The 18,597-nt window shown below is 42.0% G+C and overlaps 1 long non-coding RNA gene and 2 other non-coding genes across 3 annotated transcripts in view; 2 read left to right on the top strand and 1 right to left on the bottom strand.

The window, feature by feature from the left end:
* Positions 1–1,539: 1,539 nt before the first annotated feature.
* LOC118878696 (small subunit ribosomal RNA) lies at positions 1,540–3,541 on the top strand. Its single transcript, XR_005015223.2, has one exon. It is a non-coding gene; the product is annotated as a small subunit ribosomal RNA (ribosomal RNA).
* Positions 3,542–5,020: 1,479 nt separating this feature from the next.
* On the top strand, positions 5,021–5,199 carry LOC118878701 (5.8S ribosomal RNA). Its single transcript, XR_011604831.1, has one exon. It is a non-coding gene; the product is annotated as a 5.8S ribosomal RNA (ribosomal RNA).
* Positions 5,200–9,607: 4,408 nt separating this feature from the next.
* Positions 9,608–18,597, bottom strand: part of LOC139353469 (uncharacterized) — a 32,043-nt gene continuing 23,053 nt past the window's right edge. The window contains exon 2 of the long non-coding RNA XR_011604758.1: positions 9,608–9,669. This is a non-coding gene — a long non-coding RNA (uncharacterized lncRNA). The remainder of the gene's footprint in view (positions 9,670–18,597) is intronic.

Genomic DNA, 18,597 nt, shown 5'->3' with positions numbered 1-18,597 from the left:
TATACATTAAAAAATGATTGAATTATATAGATATGGCATATAAATGCCATATACTTAAGAATAAATGGTAAAATTTACCCGTATATCACTGAAACACGATATATAAACCTAGTGAGGGTGACACTAGTACTGTAAACATGCTTTTGGAAGATCATGGGGTAAAAAACTACTATAGGGAGGTGGTCGTTGGCGGGCCCCTCCTCGTATTGGTCAAAACTTATGTTATGCGTATGCATATGATTTTGTCAATACTATAAAGAAAACTTGTTTTGTACATACAAAACTAAATGAATTATATGGATATTGAAAAATAAATGGCATTATATCCATATAATGAAAATATACTTGTATTCTCTTATTATAAGAGAGAATACCATATGGGTGGTTGGCAAAGAGAATTGAAAATACCCGAATTGAAGATATTGGGTTCAAAAACTACTATAGGGTGGTGTAGCAAATAAAGTAAAGACCATATATCCATATAATGGATATATACATGTATTCTCTTATTATAAGAAAGAATACCATATGGTTGGTTGGTAAAGATAATTGAAAATACCCGAATTGAAGATTACGGGTTCAAAAACTATTATATGGTGATGTAGCAAATAAAATGAAGAAGATATATCCATATAATGAAATTATATGTGTATTCTCTTATTTTAAGAGAGAGTTTCAAATGGTTGGGTGGCAAAGACAATTGAAAATACCCGAATTAAAGATAATGGGTCCAAAAACTACTATAGGATGGTCAATGGGCCGGCCATCTCCTATTGACAATAGTCGGTAGATAAGATATTATCCGTCAAATTTGTTTCTGTGTTCATTTATGAATATGGGACTTGGCTCCGCGGTTAATATTTTAAGCCCAAGATAATAAAGTCGAAACAAAGGCCAAGTGTTTCTATTATACATAGAATAACAAATTGTTTCCCAAGTTTATCGTTAACTTTAAACCATTTATAAAACAGAGGCAGGATAACTAGATATACATTGTAAATGTATATTTGACCTTTCTGCCTCTATCTTAACTATTTAATATTAGTTTACACAAAAAGGCGTAAAAGCGAATTATAAATATATTTTATTTTTAAAGTACATATCATATATGCGCTCGGTTTTATATTATATATTACCAAAGAATCTATATGAATATATACAGATAAATTTTAAATTTATCATCAAAATACAAATGATTTAACTCAATATTTTATATTGGTTAAACAAAAATTGTACATGTGTGGATACAATAATGACGTATGTCGAACAAAAATGATATTTTAGAATGAAATATGCATATATAAAGAAAATATTATTACATATTACAAAATATTGTGTTTTAAAGAAGATAAGATAATTCTTTTTTTTAACATCAATAATTAAAAAACTTGTTATTATTAGTGGCGAAACAAGTATATATTGAAAACAAACGTATACGAATGCTATATAAAAATGGCCGTATTCGATAGAAAACAATCTATAAAATTTATATTGCTAATTACTATTCGAAAATATGAATGAAATATGAATAAAAACATTATTCTGGTTGATCCTGCCAGTAGTTATATGCTTGTCTCAAAGATTAAGCCATGCATGTCTAAGTACACACGAATTAAAAGTGAAACCCCAAAAGGCTCATTATATCAGTTATGGTTCCTTAGATCGTTAACAGTTACTTGGATAACTGTGGTAATTCTAGAGCTAATACATGCAATTAAAACATGAACCTTATGGGACATGTGCTTTTATTAGGCTAAAACCAAGCGATCGCAAGATCGTTATATTGGTTGAACTCTAGATAACATGCAAATCGTATGGTCTTGTACCGACGACAGATCTTTAAAATGTCTGCCCTATCAACTTTTGATGGTAGTATCTAGGACTACCATGGTTGCAACGGGCAACGGGCAACGGGGAATCAGGGTTCGATTCCGGAGAGGGAGCCTGAGAAACGGCTACCACATCTAAGGAAGGCAGCAGGCGCGTAAATTACCCACTCCCAGCTCGGGGAGGTAGTGACGAAAAATAACAATACAGGACTCATATCCGAGGCCCTGTAATTGGAATGAGTACACCTTAAATCCTTTAACAAGGACCAATTGGAGGGCAAGTCTGGTGCCAGCAACCGCGGTAATTCCAGATCCAATAGCGTATATTAAAGTTGTTGCGGCTAAAACGTTCGTAATTGAACTTGTGCTTCATACGGGTAGTACAACTTACAATTGTGGTTAGTACTATACCTTTATGTATGTAAGCGTATTACCGGTGGAGTTCTTACATGTGCTTAGATACTTGTATTTTTTCATATGTTCCTCCTATTTAAAAACCTGCATTAGTGCTCTTAAACGAGTGTCATTGTGGGCCGGTACAATTACTTTGAACAAATTAGAGTGCTTAAAGCAGGCTTCAAATGCCTGAATATTCTGTGCATGGGATAATGAAATAAGACCTCTGTTCTGCTTTCATTGGTTTTCAGATCAAGAGGTAATGATTAATAGAAGCAGTTTGGGGGCATTAGTATTACGACGCGAGAGGTGAAATTCTTGGACCGTCGTAAGACTAACTTAAGCAAAAGCATTTTCCAAAGATGTTTTCATTAATCAAGAACGAAAGTTAGAGGTTCGAAGGCGATCAGATACCGCCCTAGTTCTAACCATAAACGATGCCATCTAGCAATTGGGTGTAGCTACTTTTATGGCTCTCTCAGTCGCTTCCCGGGAAACCAAAGCTTTTGGGCTCCGGGGGAAGTATGGTTGCAAAGCTGAAACTTAAAGGAATTGACGGAAGGGCACCACCAGGAGTGGAGCCTGCGGCTTAATTTGACTCAACACGGGAAAACTTACCAGGTCCGAACATAAGTGTGTAAGACAGATTGATAGCTCTTTCTCGAATCTATGGGTGGTGGTGCATGGCCGTTCTTAGTTCGTGGAGTGATTTGTCTGGTTAATTCCGATAACGAACGAGACTCAAATATATTAAATAGATATCTTCAGGATTATGGTGTTGAAGCTTATATAGCCTTCATTCATGGTGGCAGTAAAATGTTTATTGTGTTTGAATGTGTTTATATAAATGGGGCCGTCCCTGTTGGTTTGTCCCATTATAAGGACACTAGCTTCTTAAATGGACAAATTGCGTCTAGCAATAATGAGATTGAGCAATAACAGGTCTGTGATGCCCTTAGATGTCCTGGGCTGCACGCGCGCTACAATGAAAGTATCAACGTGTATTTCCTAGACCGAGAGGTCCGGGTAAACCGCTGAACCACTTTCATGCTTGGGATTGTGAACTGAAACTGTTCACATGAACTTGGAATTCCCAGTAAGTGTGAGTCATTAACTCGCATTGATTACGTCCCTGCCCTTTGTACACACCGCCCGTCGCTACTACCGATTGAATTATTTAGTGAGGTCTCCGGACGTGATCACTGTGACGCCTTGTGTGTTACGGTTGTTTCGCAAAAGTTGAACGAACTTGATTATTTAGAGGAAGTAAAAGTCGTAACAAGGTTTCCGTAGGTGAACCTGCGGAAGGATCATTATTGTTTAATATCCTTACCGTTAATAAAAAAATTTGTTTTTATTATAATAACATTATTATAGTAATACAAATAAAATATAAATTGCCAAAAATATGATCTTTATACCCGTTACTCGTAGAGTAAAAGGGTATACTAGATTCGTCGGAAAGTATGTAACAGGCAGAAGGAAGCGTTTCCGACCCCATAAAGTATATATATTCTTGATCAGGATCACTAGCCGAGTCGATCTAGCCATGTCCGTCTGTCCGTCTGTCCGTCTGTCCGTCTGTCCGTATGAACGCTGAGATCTCGGAAACTATGAGAGTTACAATACTGGGATTAGGCACGCAGATTCCTGAGATTCCTGCGCAGCGCAAGTTTGTTTCAGTAGAGTGCCACGCCCACTCTAACGCCCACAAACCGCCCAAGACTGTGGCTCATACAGTTTTGATGCTAAATAGAAAATTTTAACTGAAATGTATTGTTCTCATCAATACCTATCGATTGACCCAAAAAAAAGTTTGCCACGCCCACTTTAACGCCCACAAACCGCGAAAACCTGTGTCGCCCACAATTTTCATGCTAGATAAAAAATTTTAACTGAAATGTATTGTTCTCATCAATACCTATCGATTGGTCCAAAAAAAAGTTTTCCAGGCCCACTTTACCGCCCACAAACCGCGAAAACCTGTGACGCCCACAATTTTCATGCTAGATAAACAAATGTAACTGAAATGTATTGGTCTTGTCAATACCTATCGATTGGTCCAAAAAAAATTTGCCACGCCCACTCTAACGCCCATAACGCTTAAATCTGTATACCGCCGGTATGTGGCGCATTTTAATCTCGCTTTGCTACTTGCATATCCCTATTTAGCTGAGTAACGGGTATCTGATAGTCGAGGTACTCGACTATAGCGTTCTTCCTTGTTTTTATATATATAGATCAAATACAATTTCGAAAAAGCAAGTCGAAATATAATAATTGTAATAAGAAATATATAATATATAAATATATTATTGTAATAAATAAGAGAAATAAATAAGCAAGAAAGCAAAAGCAAACAAATAACAAATTCGAACAAGCAAATCAAAATTATTTGATATTATTATTATATTGTATATTAAATGCAATTAATAAAACACTGTGTGTATATGGACCATAATATACACGCGTTGCGATATGTATTGTTCATCTCAGTTATGCGCATACATTGGATAATGCAACAACCTAAAATGTACAATGTTGTACCTGATTAATACAGGTTAATGTTTTATATGAATTTCAATATATATCGCTAAAAAGTATTTAATACCGTAAATGCCATTAAAAAAATACTTGATATATTATTGGTTATATGAAACTAAGACATTTCGCAGCATTCGTTTTAGGTATAAAAATAAATTTATTGAAGGAATTGATATATGCCAGTAAAATGGTGTATTTTTAATTTCTTTCAATAAAAACATATATGACAAAATTAACAAACCAATATATAAAACTCTAAGCGGTGGATCACTCGGCTCATGGGTCGATAAAGAACGCAGCAAACTGTGCGTCATCGTGTGAACTGCAGGACACATGAACATCGACATTTTGAACGCATATCGCAGTCCATGCTGTTATGTACTTTAATTAATTTTATAGTGCTGCTTGGACTACATATGGTTGAGGGTTGTAAGACTATGCTAATTAAGTTTATACAAATTTTATAATGAAATTTTATAAGCATATGGTATATTATTGGATAATAATAATTTAATTATTTTATTCATAATATTAACAAATATATGAAAAACATTATCTCACATTAGTAAATTAATTTGAATGTGAAAAACGAAGAGAAATATTTTTTTTTTCAATCAAATAATACTGAGAAATGTCTAGCATAAAAAATTTATCTAGAATTGTCTCTTATTAACGATTAGAAAATAGAAAGCCGTTGACTATATTATTATTCTTCGTTGATTCGTTAGACCAAACAAATGCCATACAAATATATACATATAAATATAACGAATTTAATAAAATGTTTTATCATTATATATAAAGAATTAATTGCAAATAAAAGTTATACACAACCTCAACTCATATGGGACTACCCCCTGAATTTAAGCATATTAATTAGGGGAGGAAAAGAAACTAACCAGGATTTTCTTAGTAGCGGCGAGCGAAAAGAAATCAGTTCAGCACTAAGTCACTTTGTCTATATGGCAAATGTGAGATGCAGTGTATGGAGCGTCAATATTCTAGTATGAGAAATTAACGATTTAAGTCCTTCTTAAATGAGGCCATTTACCCATAGAGGGTGCCAGGCCCGTATAACGTTAATGATTACTAGATGATGTTTCCAAAGAGTCGTGTTGCTTGATAGTGCAGCACTAAGTGGGTGGTAAACTCCATCTAAAACTAAATATAACCATGAGACCGATAGTAAACAAGTACCGTGAGGGAAAGTTGAAAAGAACTCTGAATAGAGAGTTAAACAGTACGTGATACTGCTTAGAGGTTAAGCCCGATGAACCTGAATATCCGTTATGGAAAATTCATCATTAAAATTGTAATATTTAAACAATATTATGATAATAGTGTGCATTTTTTCCATATAAGGACATTGTAATCTATTAGCATACAAAATTTATCATAAAATATAACTTATAGTTTATTCAAATTAATTTGCTTGCATTTTAACACAGAATAAATGTTTTTAATTTGATAAAGTGCTGATAGATTTATATGAATACAGTGCGTTAATTTTTCGGAATTATATAATGGCATAATTATCATTGATTTTTGTGTTTATTATATGCACTTGTATGATTAACAATGCGAAAGATTCAGGATACCTTCGGGACCCGTCTTGAAACACGGACCAAGGAGTCTAACATATGTGCAAGTTATTGGGATATAAACCTAATAGCGTAATTAACTTGACTAATAATGGGATTAGTTTTTTAACTATTTATAGCTAATTAACACAATCCCGGGGCGTTCTATATAGTTATGTATAATGATATTTATATTATTTATGCCTCTAACTGGAACGTACCTTGAGCATATATGCTGTGACCCGAAAGATGGTGAACTATACTTGATCAGGTTGAAGTCAGGGGAAACCCTGATGGAAGACCGAAACAGTTCTGACGTGCAAATCGATTGTCAGAATTGAGTATATTGAGTATAGGGGCGAAAGACCAATCGAACCATCTAGTAGCTGGTTCCTTCCGAAGTTTCCCTCAGGATAGCTGGTGCATTTTAATGTTATATAAAATAATCTTATCTGGTAAAGCGAATGATTGGAGGCCTTAGGGTCGAAACGATCTTAACCTATTCTCAAACTTTAAATGGGTAAGAACCTTAACTTTCTTGATATGAAGTTCAAGGTTATGATATAATGTGCCCAGTGGGCCACTTTTGGTAAGCAGAACTGGCGCTGTGGGATGAACCAAACGTAATGTTACGGTGCCCAAATTAACAACTCATGCAGATACCATGAAAGGCGTTGGTTGCTTAAAACAGCAGGACGGTGATCATGGAAGTCGAAATCCGCTAAGGAGTGTGTAACAACTCACCTGCCGAAGCAACTAGCCCTTAAAATGGATGGCGCTTAAGTTGTATACCTATACATTACCGCTAAAGTAGATGATTTATATTACTTGTGATATAAATTTTGAAACTTTAGTGAGTAGGAAGGTACAATGGTATGCGTAGAAGTGTTTGGCGCAAGCCTGCATGGAGCTGCCATTGGTACAGATCTTGGTGGTAGTAGCAAATAATCGAATGAGACCTTGGAGGACTGAAGTGGAGAAGGGTTTCGTGTGAACAGTGGTTGATCACGAGTTAGTCGGTCCTAAGTTCAAGGCGAAAGCCGAAAATTTTCAAGTAAAACACAAATGCCATACAAATATATTATATTATATAAATAAAGCTAATTAATATACTTGAATAATTTTGAACGAAAGGGAATACGGTTCCAATTCCGTAACCTGTTGAGTATCCGTTTGTTATTAAATATGGGCCTCGTGCTCATCCTGGCAACAGGAACGACCATAAAGAAGCCGTCGAGAGATATCGGAAGAGTTTTCTTTTCTGTTTTATAGCCGTACTACCATGGAAGTCTTTCGCAGAGAGATATGGTAGATGGGCTAGAAGAGCATGACATATACTGTTGTGTCGATATTTTCTCCTCGGACCTTGAAAATTTATGGTGGGGACACGCAAACTTCTCAACAGGCCGTACCAATATCCGCAGCTGGTCTCCAAGGTGAAGAGTCTCTAGTCGATAGAATAATGTAGGTAAGGGAAGTCGGCAAATTAGATCCGTAACTTCGGGATAAGGATTGGCTCTGAAGATTGAGATAGTCGGGCTTGATTGGGAAACAATAACATGGTTTATGTGCTCGTTCTGGGTAAATAGAGTGTCTGGCATTTATGTTGGTCAATTGTTTCCCAGATAGTTTAGTTACGTAGCCAATTGTGGAACTTTCTTGCTAAAATTTTTAAGAATACTAATTGGGTTAAACCAATTAGTTCTTATTAATTATAACGATTATCAATTAACACATTCCACATACCTTCCGAGTAGGCTTGAACGGGTGTCCGGCATTGAAGCGAACTAACGAGTGGAAGTATTTAGGCATCATTTTCAATGCAAACGGGAGGGTCAAGTGCAACCCAGCTGAGGACATTGGTCCAAAGCTACAAAGGTTGTCACAAGCCCCTCTTAAGCCTCAACAGAAGATATTTGCCCTTCGAACCGTCCTTATCCCACAACTCTATCACAAGCTAACCCTTGGGAGTGTGACGATAGGTGTGTTACGAAAATCCGACAAATTGATACGATTCTATGTGCGTAAATGGCTAGATTTACCACCGGATGTGCCAATAGCATTCGTTCACGCCCCCCCAAAGTGTGGGGGACTCGGGATTCCATCATTAAGATGGATGGCTCCGATGCTTCGTCTAAGACGATTGAGCAATATAAAATGGCCTCACTTCGAGCAATCCGAAGTGGCCAGCTCTTTCATCGAAGACGAAATGCAAAGGGCCCGAGTTAGGTTGCTAGCGGAACAAAATGAAATGCTAACACGTCCGGCAATAGAAGAGTATTGGGCAAATAGATTGTTCGTGTCTGTTGATGGCAACGGTCTCCGTGAAGCGGGCCATTATGGTCCACAACACGGATGGGTTAGTCAACCCACGCGTTTGCTAACAGGGAAGGAATATAGAGACGGAATTAAACTGCGGATAAATGCCCTACCCACGAAGTCTCGTACTACGAGGGGAAGGCACGAATTGGATCGACAGTGTCGTGCAGGATGTGATGCTCCCGAAACATCAAACCACATCATGCAAAAATGCTATCGCTCGCATGGGAGGCGGGTAGCTAGACACAACTGCGTAGTAAATCGAATCAAGCGGGGACTTGAGGAGAGAGGCTGCGTGGTCATTGTTGAGCCAAGTCTGCAGGGCGAATCCGGCCTCAATAAACCCGACCTGGTGGTACTCCGACCAAATCACATTGATGTGATCGACATTCAGGTGACAAATGACGGACACTCTTTGGACGATGCGCACCAGCGCAAAATCCAAAGATACGATACCCCGGACATAAGACGCGAATTGCGGCGCAAATTCGTAGCGACAGGTGATATTGAGTTTCATTCTGCCACTATTAACTGGCGGGGGATCTGGAGTGGTCAATCCGTAAAACGGTTGATTGCGAAGGGCCTTCTTAATAAATATGATAGCCATATCATAAGTATACAGGTAATAAGAGGAAGTCTTGGCTGTTTTAGACAGTTCATGTATTATAGTGGATACTCAAGAGGCTGGACGTAGCTTATGCCTTGGTTCAAATATAAATGCCGGCTGCCTTGGCAAAACATCCATAAGGCATAAACATCGCACAACAAAAAACATATAAGGATGGTTTTAGTACGTATGCGTTGTGGAACCCTCAAAGTGAAGAAGGTTCAGATAGAGCAATGAATCGTACATGCTAGACAAACTGTGACCACACAAGGTGATGGCAGACCTAGTATCTTTCGAAGATTTCCATGCCTTAGCGATCAAAAAAAAAAAAAAAATAGCCAAATGCCTCGTCATCTAATTAGTGACGCGCATGAATGGATTAACGAGATTCCTACTGTCCCTATCTACACATCTGTCATCTGGCAGTGTAAGGAGGATTCAAGTATCGTACCTGATTATTTTGCTCTGTTCGAAAATTCGTTTTTTCGCGTTTCCTCAAAAGTTACATTGGCGGAAGTGGTGTCAGAGTCCGTGGTTCGGCTGCGCGGTCGAGGAGTGTTGCTCGCGTGATCATACATACGCCGGAGGCGGCGGAATACGCGTTTTCCTTTTGTGAACAATTGAAAGCATTTTTGGTAATTTATTTTGTTTGAAAAAATTTGAATCGAGCTGAAAAGGCTACTTGGCCTTAACAAAAACTGGGTGAGTGTATTTTTGAGTCCTATTTTTAACACCACCAAAGAGATGTCGGAGGAGGTTGATTCGATGAGCGAGGGCGAGATGCGCGCCAATGGGAAGCGCAGCCAAGCTAAGGAGCGAGAAAACCCGAAAGCTAAGTTGATTGCGCTCGACGCGGAATCGTGGGCCAATATTGTTGACACGGACAAGGACTGGGACTTGCCAGAAGAGGGTCGCCCCTCATCATCTGCATCGTCCGCGAAGGGGGCTAAGGCGAAGAATGTTGCACCCGGAGAAAAGAAGCGCTCCAAAGGACGTTCTAGGGCGTCATCGAGGGAGGCATCGCGCGTTAAAGAGGTGCAGACTATCAAGACCGCCGCTGCCGCAGCCGCTGCCCCCGCCGCTGACGCTGCCGCTGCTGCCGCTAAGGAAGGGACCTTCGTGGCACCTGCCAGACTGAAAAGATCCTTCTCGGACAGAGAGTGGGGGGGAAACGGTGCCGGATATCATGAGGATGTCCCACGTAACAAGCCCTACCGTGGGCATCAAGACGCAATTATTGGCAAACCGCTACGAGGAGATCCTCGGAGCCCTGCTGATCCGGATTGGAGTTCTTGAGGATCGCCTGAAGTGGCAGACACCGGTCGCCTCGGCCGCCTCATATGCAGCCACCGCTACTAGAGGCGCGCACCTAGTCGCCCCACCTGCTGCCCCTGTTGCCCCCCTTGCCCCCGTAGCCGCACCGCGAAAGATCCGGGAGACATGGTCGGCGGTCGTCGCGTGCGACGACCCGGCCTTGTCAGGAAGGCAGATCGCGGAGAAGATCCGCAAGGAGGTAGCGCCCGCTCTGGGCGTACGAGTGCACGAGGTGCGTGAGCTGAAGCGGGGTGGCGCGATCATTCGCACGCCTTCGCAGGCGGAGATGACGAAAGTCGTTGCCTCCGCAAAGTTCGCCGAGGTGGGCCTAAAGGTGTCGAAGAACACCGCTGCAAAGCCACGTGTGACGGTCCAGGATGTGGACACCTCCGTGGGACCCGACAAATTTATGATGGAGCTCAAGGAGAAGAACTTCGAGGAGATGAGCCTGAAGGAGTTCCAGAAGGCGGTGGTCCTGGCGACTAAGCCCTGGTCAGCTGCTGACGGCGCCACAATTAATGTGACGTTGGAGGTCGATGACCAGGCGCTGTCCGTTCTCGAAGGCGGGAGGGTGTACGTCAAGTGGTTTTCTTACCGCTGTCGCTCTCAGGAGCGCACCTACGCCTGCCACCGATGCCTCGGATTTGACCACAAGGTCAGCGAGTGCAGATACCCCCGAGAGAAACAGGTCTGCCGCCAGTGCGGACAGAACGACCACGTCGCGGCGAAGTGCAGAAATGCGGTGGACTGCCGCAACTGCCGTCACAAGGGTATGCCCTCGGGGCATTATATGCTTTCGGGTGGCTGCCCGATATACGGCGCGCTGCTAGCCAGGGTGCAAGCTACATTAATAATGTTTAGCTTCATCCAAGCGAATTGTGGTCGAGGCCGTTGCGCTGTCATCGAGCTTGCCAAGCAGATGAGAGATGCTGGCCACCTGTTCGCACTAGTCCAGGAGCCCTATGTGGACGCGGACAAGCGACTAACTGGACTGCCTGGAGGAATGAGGATCTTCGCCGATAGGAGGAAAAAAGCTGCCATCATCGTTGACGACCCATCTGCCATCTGCATGCCCATCGATGCTTTGACGACGGACTACGGAGTGTGCGTGAGTGTCACGGGAGGATATGGCACCATCTTTCTGGCCTCCGTATACTGCCAGCATCTAGCTGCTCTGGAGCCCTATACTGACTACCTGGATACGGTTCTGCTATTAGCTAGCAGAACACCGACAATCCTCGGACTTGACGCCAACGCAATTTCCCCTATGTGGTTCAGCAAATCCCCAGACAACTCTGGAGACCGCCTGAACCGCGAACGGGGACAGCTCATGAACGAGTGGATTATTGCAAGCGGTGCCAGTGTGCTGAATACGGCCAGCCAGGTGTTCACGTTTGATAATTACCGCTCCAGAAGTAATATCGACGTGACCTTCGCCAACGAAGCAGCGCGAGTATGGGCAACATACGATTGGAGAGTTGACTTCTGGGAGCTGAGTGACCACAACATCATTACTGTTGAGGTTACTCCAGATCCGAGCAGTACCGTTGAGAGCCTAGCTCCGGTACCGCAATGGAAGCTCTCCAATGCAAGTTGGCGAAGATTCAGTGTAGAGTTAAGGAGTGCAGCACAAAGCCTTGAGGAACTGGAGGAATCGCCGTTGGACGACCATGTGTCTGCCCTTCGCTCCATCGTACATGAAGTATGTGACAGGGTGATAGGGCGCAAGATACCTGCAGCAAGGGGAAACGTAATATGGTGGAATCCTGAGCTGAGTACCAAGCGCCAAGAGGTCCGGAGACTGAGGCGTAGGCTGCAGGCAGCTCGCCGGAGTGGCACCGACGATGCTGAGCAACTTGCCGCTGGACTGAGATTTGCCTCAGGCCAGTACAAGAAGCTTATCTTGACGACAAAGGAGCAAAACTGGCGGGACTTCGTGGGACGGCACAATGATGATCCATGGGGGCACGTATACCGAATATGCCGAGGCCGGAAGAAGACAACCGATCTCGGATGTCTCCGGTCGAACGGCGCGCTTTCCGTAACGTGGCACGACTGCGCAAATATGCTCCTCCGCAACTTCTTCCCTGTTGCGGAGTCGACAGCACGAGATGACTTACCCCCTGGTGCCCCACCGATCCTCGAAGCCTTCGAGGTGGCTACCAGCGTCGCAAGGCTGAGAAGCCGGCGATCGCCGGGTATGGATGGCATCACGGGCGGTATTGTCAAGGAGGTATGGCGTGCCATCCCCCAGCACCTGACGAAGCTGTACTCTCGGTGCCTCTCGGAAGGATACTTTCCGGCCGAGTGGAAGCACCCGAGAGTGATACCGCTTGTAAAGGGGCCAGACAAGGACAGGAGCGATCCTGCCTCTTATCGTGGCATATGCCTTTTGCCAGTGTTCGGGAAGGCGCTGGAAGGAATCATGGTGAATCGACTGAAGGATGTGCTACCGGTTGGCTGCAGATGGCAATTCGGATTCAGGCCTGGACGCTGCGTGGAGGATGCGTGGATGCACGCCAAAAACACCGTCGCCAACAGCCGCGAGAGGAGAGTCCTTGGAATCTTTGTCGACTTCAAGGGAGCTTTCGACAACGTGGAGTGGAGTGCGGTGCTGGATCGGCTTGTCGAAGTAGGCTGTCGAAAAATCGACTTGTGGAAAAGCTATTTCTCCGGCCGGAGCGCAAGCATCATCAGCAGGTATGAAGCAGCCACAGTTGCGGTTACACGTGGCTGCCCGCAAGGGTCTGTCAGTGGTCCATTTATTTGGAACCTACTGATGGATGTGCTGCTTCAGCGCTTGGAGCCACATTGTGCTCTGAGCGCGTTTGCAGATGATCTGCCGATCTGGAGCGGAAGGGCGAGCAGTTAATGGACATCGTGGGAGCCTGGGGAGCTGAGGTTGGAGTGAGTGTGTCAACCAGCAAGACGGCAATAATGTTGCTGAAAGGACAGCTTTCACGCACGAGGAGACCGACGGTACGGTTTGCTGGAGCAAGCCTGCCTTACGTCACCAAATGCCGGTACCTTGGCATCTTAGTTGGCGAGCGGTTGAGCTTTCTCCCGCATATCTCTGCTCTCAGAGATCGGCTGGCTGGAGTTGCCGGAGGACTAGCGCGGGTGCTTCGAGTCGATTGGGGGCTCAGCTCCCGTGCTAAGAGGACGATTTACAGCGGACTCATGGTCCCCTGTGCACTCTTTGGTGCCTCGGTCTGGTACAAGGCGGCGAGTAGGGGCAAGTCCCTTAAACTCCTCACCTCGTGCCAGAGGTCCATCCTTTTAGGATGCCTACCGGTATGCCGCACAGTGTCCACGGTGGCACTGCAGGTGCTTGCTGGTGCTCCTCCAATGGATCTGGATGCTCACAGGATTGCCGTGAAGTTCAAGCTGAGGAAGGATGTCCCCCTGGATGAGAGCGACTGGCTCCACGGACAGGACCTGTCCGTGTTGGACTGGAAAGCTAAGATGGCGCTGCTAGACGAACGTCTGCTAAATGAGTGGCAACTCAGATGGGATCGCGCGGAACACGGCTCCGTGACTCGCGAGTTTTTCCCAGAGGCAGCGTTCATCTACAAGAGGAAAGACTTTGTCTTTACCCTCAAAGCCGGATTCTTGCTGAGAGGACACGGGTTGATGAACGCATTTCTGCAAGGCAGAACCCTCAGCACCACGACCGCATGCTCATGTGGCGTGGCAAGAGAGGACTGGCGCCACATACTGTGTGAATGCCGCCTGTATAACGATCTGCGGGACCTGGATGCCCTCGGAGTCGTTCGAGACCATGGAAGATGGATCGTCGCGGGAGTAGTTGAGACCCCAGAACGGATGCGTCTCCTAGGAGTTTTTGCCGATGCTGCCTTCTCGAGGCGAAGGATGGATGCGATGAGGGATGAACCACAGGCGCCGGGACGTTAGTCCCTCCCCTCTTTTGCCGTGTGGTAGCGGCGAAGAATACTGCCACAGCCTGCCATAGCTTGTCGTAGGAGGCGACTAATATGGCAATGGTTGCCCCATCCGAGCTTGTCGGAGCTGAAGGGGTGAGGCTCACCGAGCCTGTAATTTCGGTACCACGGGTTGAGCAGCTCCAAGACTGCTCATTGAGGTTGGCCCCCTAGTGGGAGTATCGTGGTGGCTGTGGTTGACACCTATATCGCGGGTAGAGTCCTCGGGCTCGACGTGGATGTTGCGTAATACAACTCGGGTGCTGTGACCCACAGAACGGTAGAGATTTTAGATAGATCTCGCCCCTACGCAAGGGGGAGTGCTTGCCCGACAAGTAAGTACTCGAATTGCTACTGGGGTGGTTGCTATGTACATAGCTATAGCTGCTAGTCCAGGGCGTTGGTTTGGCGCAGAACCTAGACCCGTGCATTATATTCTAACTTGTGGGTATATTAGAATGCCGTGGTTGTAATCCCTTCATTGTGGAAAACGCCACGTAAAATAAGTTCGGAGGGATCCGAGACACACCACCTGTCCCTATCTACTATCTAGCGAAACCACAGCCAAGGGAACGGGCTTGGAAAGAAGACCCTTTTGAGCTTGACTCTAATCTGGCAGTGTAAGGAGACATAAGAGGTGTAGAATAAGTGGGAGATATTAGACTTCGGTTTGGTATCGCCAATGAAATACCACTACTCTTATTGTTTCCTTACTTACTTGATTAAATGGAACGTGTATCATTTCCTAGCCATTATACGGATATATTTATTATATCTTATGGTATTGGGTTCTGATGCAAGCTTCTTGATCAAAGTATCACGAGTTTGTTATATAATCGCAAACAAATTCTTTAATAAAACGGTGCATTTATGTATTTTTGATTTGAAAATTTGGTATAACTCCAATTACTCAGGTATGATCCAATTCAAGGACATTGCCAGGTAGGGAGTTTGACTGGGGCGGTACATCTCTCAAATAATAACGGAGGTGTCCCAAGGCCAGCTCAGTGCGGACAGAAACCACACATAGAGCAAAAGGGCAAATGCTGACTTGATCTCGGTGTTCAGTACACACAGGGACAGCAAAAGCTCGGCCTATCGATCCTTTTGGTTTAAAGAGTTTTTAACAAGAGGTGTCAGAAAAGTTACCATAGGGATAACTGGCTTGTGGCGGCCAAGCGTTCATAGCGACGTCGCTTTTTGATCCTTCGATGTCGGCTCTTCCTATCATTGTGAAGCAAAATTCACCAAGCGTTGGATTGTTCACCCATGCAAGGGAACGTGAGCTGGGTTTAGACCGTCGTGAGACAGGTTAGTTTTACCCTACTAATGACAAAACGTTGTTGCGACAGCATTCCTGCGTAGTACGAGAGGAACCGCAGGTACGGACCAATGGCACAATACTTATTCGAGCGAACAGTGGTATGACGCTACGTCCGTTGGATTATGCCTGAACGCCTCTAAGGTCGTATCCGTGCTGGACTGCAATGATAAATAAGGGGCAATTTGCATTGTATGGCTTCTAAACCATTTAAAGTTTATAATTTACTTTATAAACGACAATGGATGTGATGCCAATGTAATTTGTAACATAGTAAATTGGGAGGATCTTTGATCACCTGATGCCGCGCTAGTTACATATAAAAGCATTATTTAATACAATGACAAAGCCTAGAATCAATTGTAAACGACTTTTGTAACAGGCAAGGTGTTGTAAGTGGTTGAGCAGCTGCCATACTGCGATCCACTGAAGCTTATCCTTTGCTTGATGATTCGATAATAAAGATGTTGCAAGCGGCATAATAATTTATGCTTGCTTGCAACAGCGCAGAACACGCGCCACTTTGTGGTTAGCAAAAGGTCTAGTAATATAAGAGACCTATAAAAGAATCAATATATTATTATAAATAAATATTGAACAAACAAAATGTATCGTCATCTTATTAGTGACGCGATGATAAAGTGGCAAACATATTCCATGTATAAATATTCCTATGGTATTTTGATAATGCAAGTAAAGAGGACATATATAAAAGTAAGTATATGTTCCTCCAATGGTAGCAGCGGTTGGTTGGTTGGTGTCTGCTCCTCTTATTGTTCAAAACTTGTGTTATGGTAGCAAGTCTGTATCGTCATATTATAAGTGACGCGAAAAATTAATGGCAAACATATTCGATGTATATAAATATTCCTATGGTATTCAAATTCAAGTAAAGAGACCATTAAAGTAAAGAGAGGCCATATAATAAGTAAGTATATGTTCCTCCAATGGTAGCAGTGGTTGGTTGGTTGGTTGGCGGCTGCTCCTCTTATTGTTCAAAACTTATGTTATGGTAGCAAGTCTGTATCGTCATATTATAAGTGACGCGAAAAATTAGTGGCAAACATATTCGATGTATAAATATTCCTATGGTATTGAAATTCAAATAAAGAGACCATTAAAATAAAGAGGACATATATAAAAGTAAGTATATGTTCCTCCAATGGTAGCGGCGGTTCGTTGGTTGGCGGCTGCTCTTATTTTTCAAAACTTATGTTATCAATATGAGCTTGGCAATACAATAAAGAAGACCAATCTAATCCATATAAGACTAAATGGATTATATGGATATGCTTAGGAAACCCATATATTAATAAAAAAAAATGATGTATAGAAAATTATACATATATGTATTTATATAAATGAATCGTATGGATATGGCTTATAGTAGATATAATACCTTTAAGGCATATTAATGTATAATATAGTAAATATATATACGTTGAAATATAAATGCATTTTTATATATATGGCAGCATATAAGTGTCATATACAAAATAATAGAGTTTACCCATATATCACTGAAATGAGATATATAAACCTAGTGAGGGGCGGCACTAGTGAATGAATCGTATAGATATGGCTTACAGGTATAATACCTATATGTCATAATATGGTTTAATATTATAAATATACATTGAAATATGAATGAATTGTATAGATATGGCTTTTAAATGCCATATGCATAAGAATAAATAGAATGATTAACACTTATATCACTGAAATAAGATATAAAAACCTAGTGAAGGGTGGCACTAGTACTGTAAACATGATTTTGGCAGAGCTCGGGGTAAAAAACTACTATAGGGAGGTGGTCGTTGGCGGGCCCCTCCTCGTATTGGTCAAAACCTATGTTATACATATGAGATTGTCAATACTATAAAGAACGCCAAGCATATCCATATAAATGTATGGATATGCATACAAATCCTTACAAAAGTGAAAATAAAATAATGTATTAAAAAATATACATATATTTATATAAGTGAATCGTATGGATATGGCTTATAGGTATAATACCTATAAGGCATAACAATGTATAATCTAGCAAGTATACATCGAAATATGCAGGAATTGTATAGATATGGCATATAAATGCAATATACATAAGAATAAATTGTATATCAATGCAATAAGATATATAAACCTAGTGAGGGGCGGCACTAGTAAATGAATCGTATGGATATGGCTTATAGGTATAATACCTATAAGGCATAATAATGTATAATATAATAAATATACATTAAAACATGATTGAATTATATAGATATGGCATATAAATGCCATATACTTAAGAATAAATGGTAAAATTTACCCGTATATCACTGAAACACGATATATAAACCTAGTGAGGGTGACACTAGTACTGTAAACATGCTTTTGGAAGATAATGGGTCCAAAAACTACTATAGGGAGGTGGTCGTTGGCGCGCCCCTCCTCGTATTGGTCAAAACCTATGTTATGCATATAAGTTTGTCAATATTATTAAGACCGCCAAGCATATCCATATAAATGTATGGATATGCATAAAAATCCATACAAAAGTGAAAAAAAATAATGTATTGAAAAATATACATATATTTATATAAGTGAATCGTATGGATATGGCTTATAGGTATAATACCTATAAGGCATAACAATGTATAATCTAGCAAGTATACATCGAAATATGAAGGAATTGTATAGATATGGCATATAAATGCCATATACATAAGAATAAATTGTATATCAATGCAATAAGATATAT

The sequence above is a fragment of the Drosophila suzukii genome, chromosome X (genome assembly GCF_043229965.1).
Source record: "Drosophila suzukii chromosome X, CBGP_Dsuzu_IsoJpt1.0, whole genome shotgun sequence".
Lineage (NCBI taxonomy): Eukaryota > Metazoa > Arthropoda > Insecta > Diptera > Drosophilidae > Drosophila > Drosophila suzukii.
This window is presented reverse-complemented; position numbering and strand designations above follow the sequence as displayed.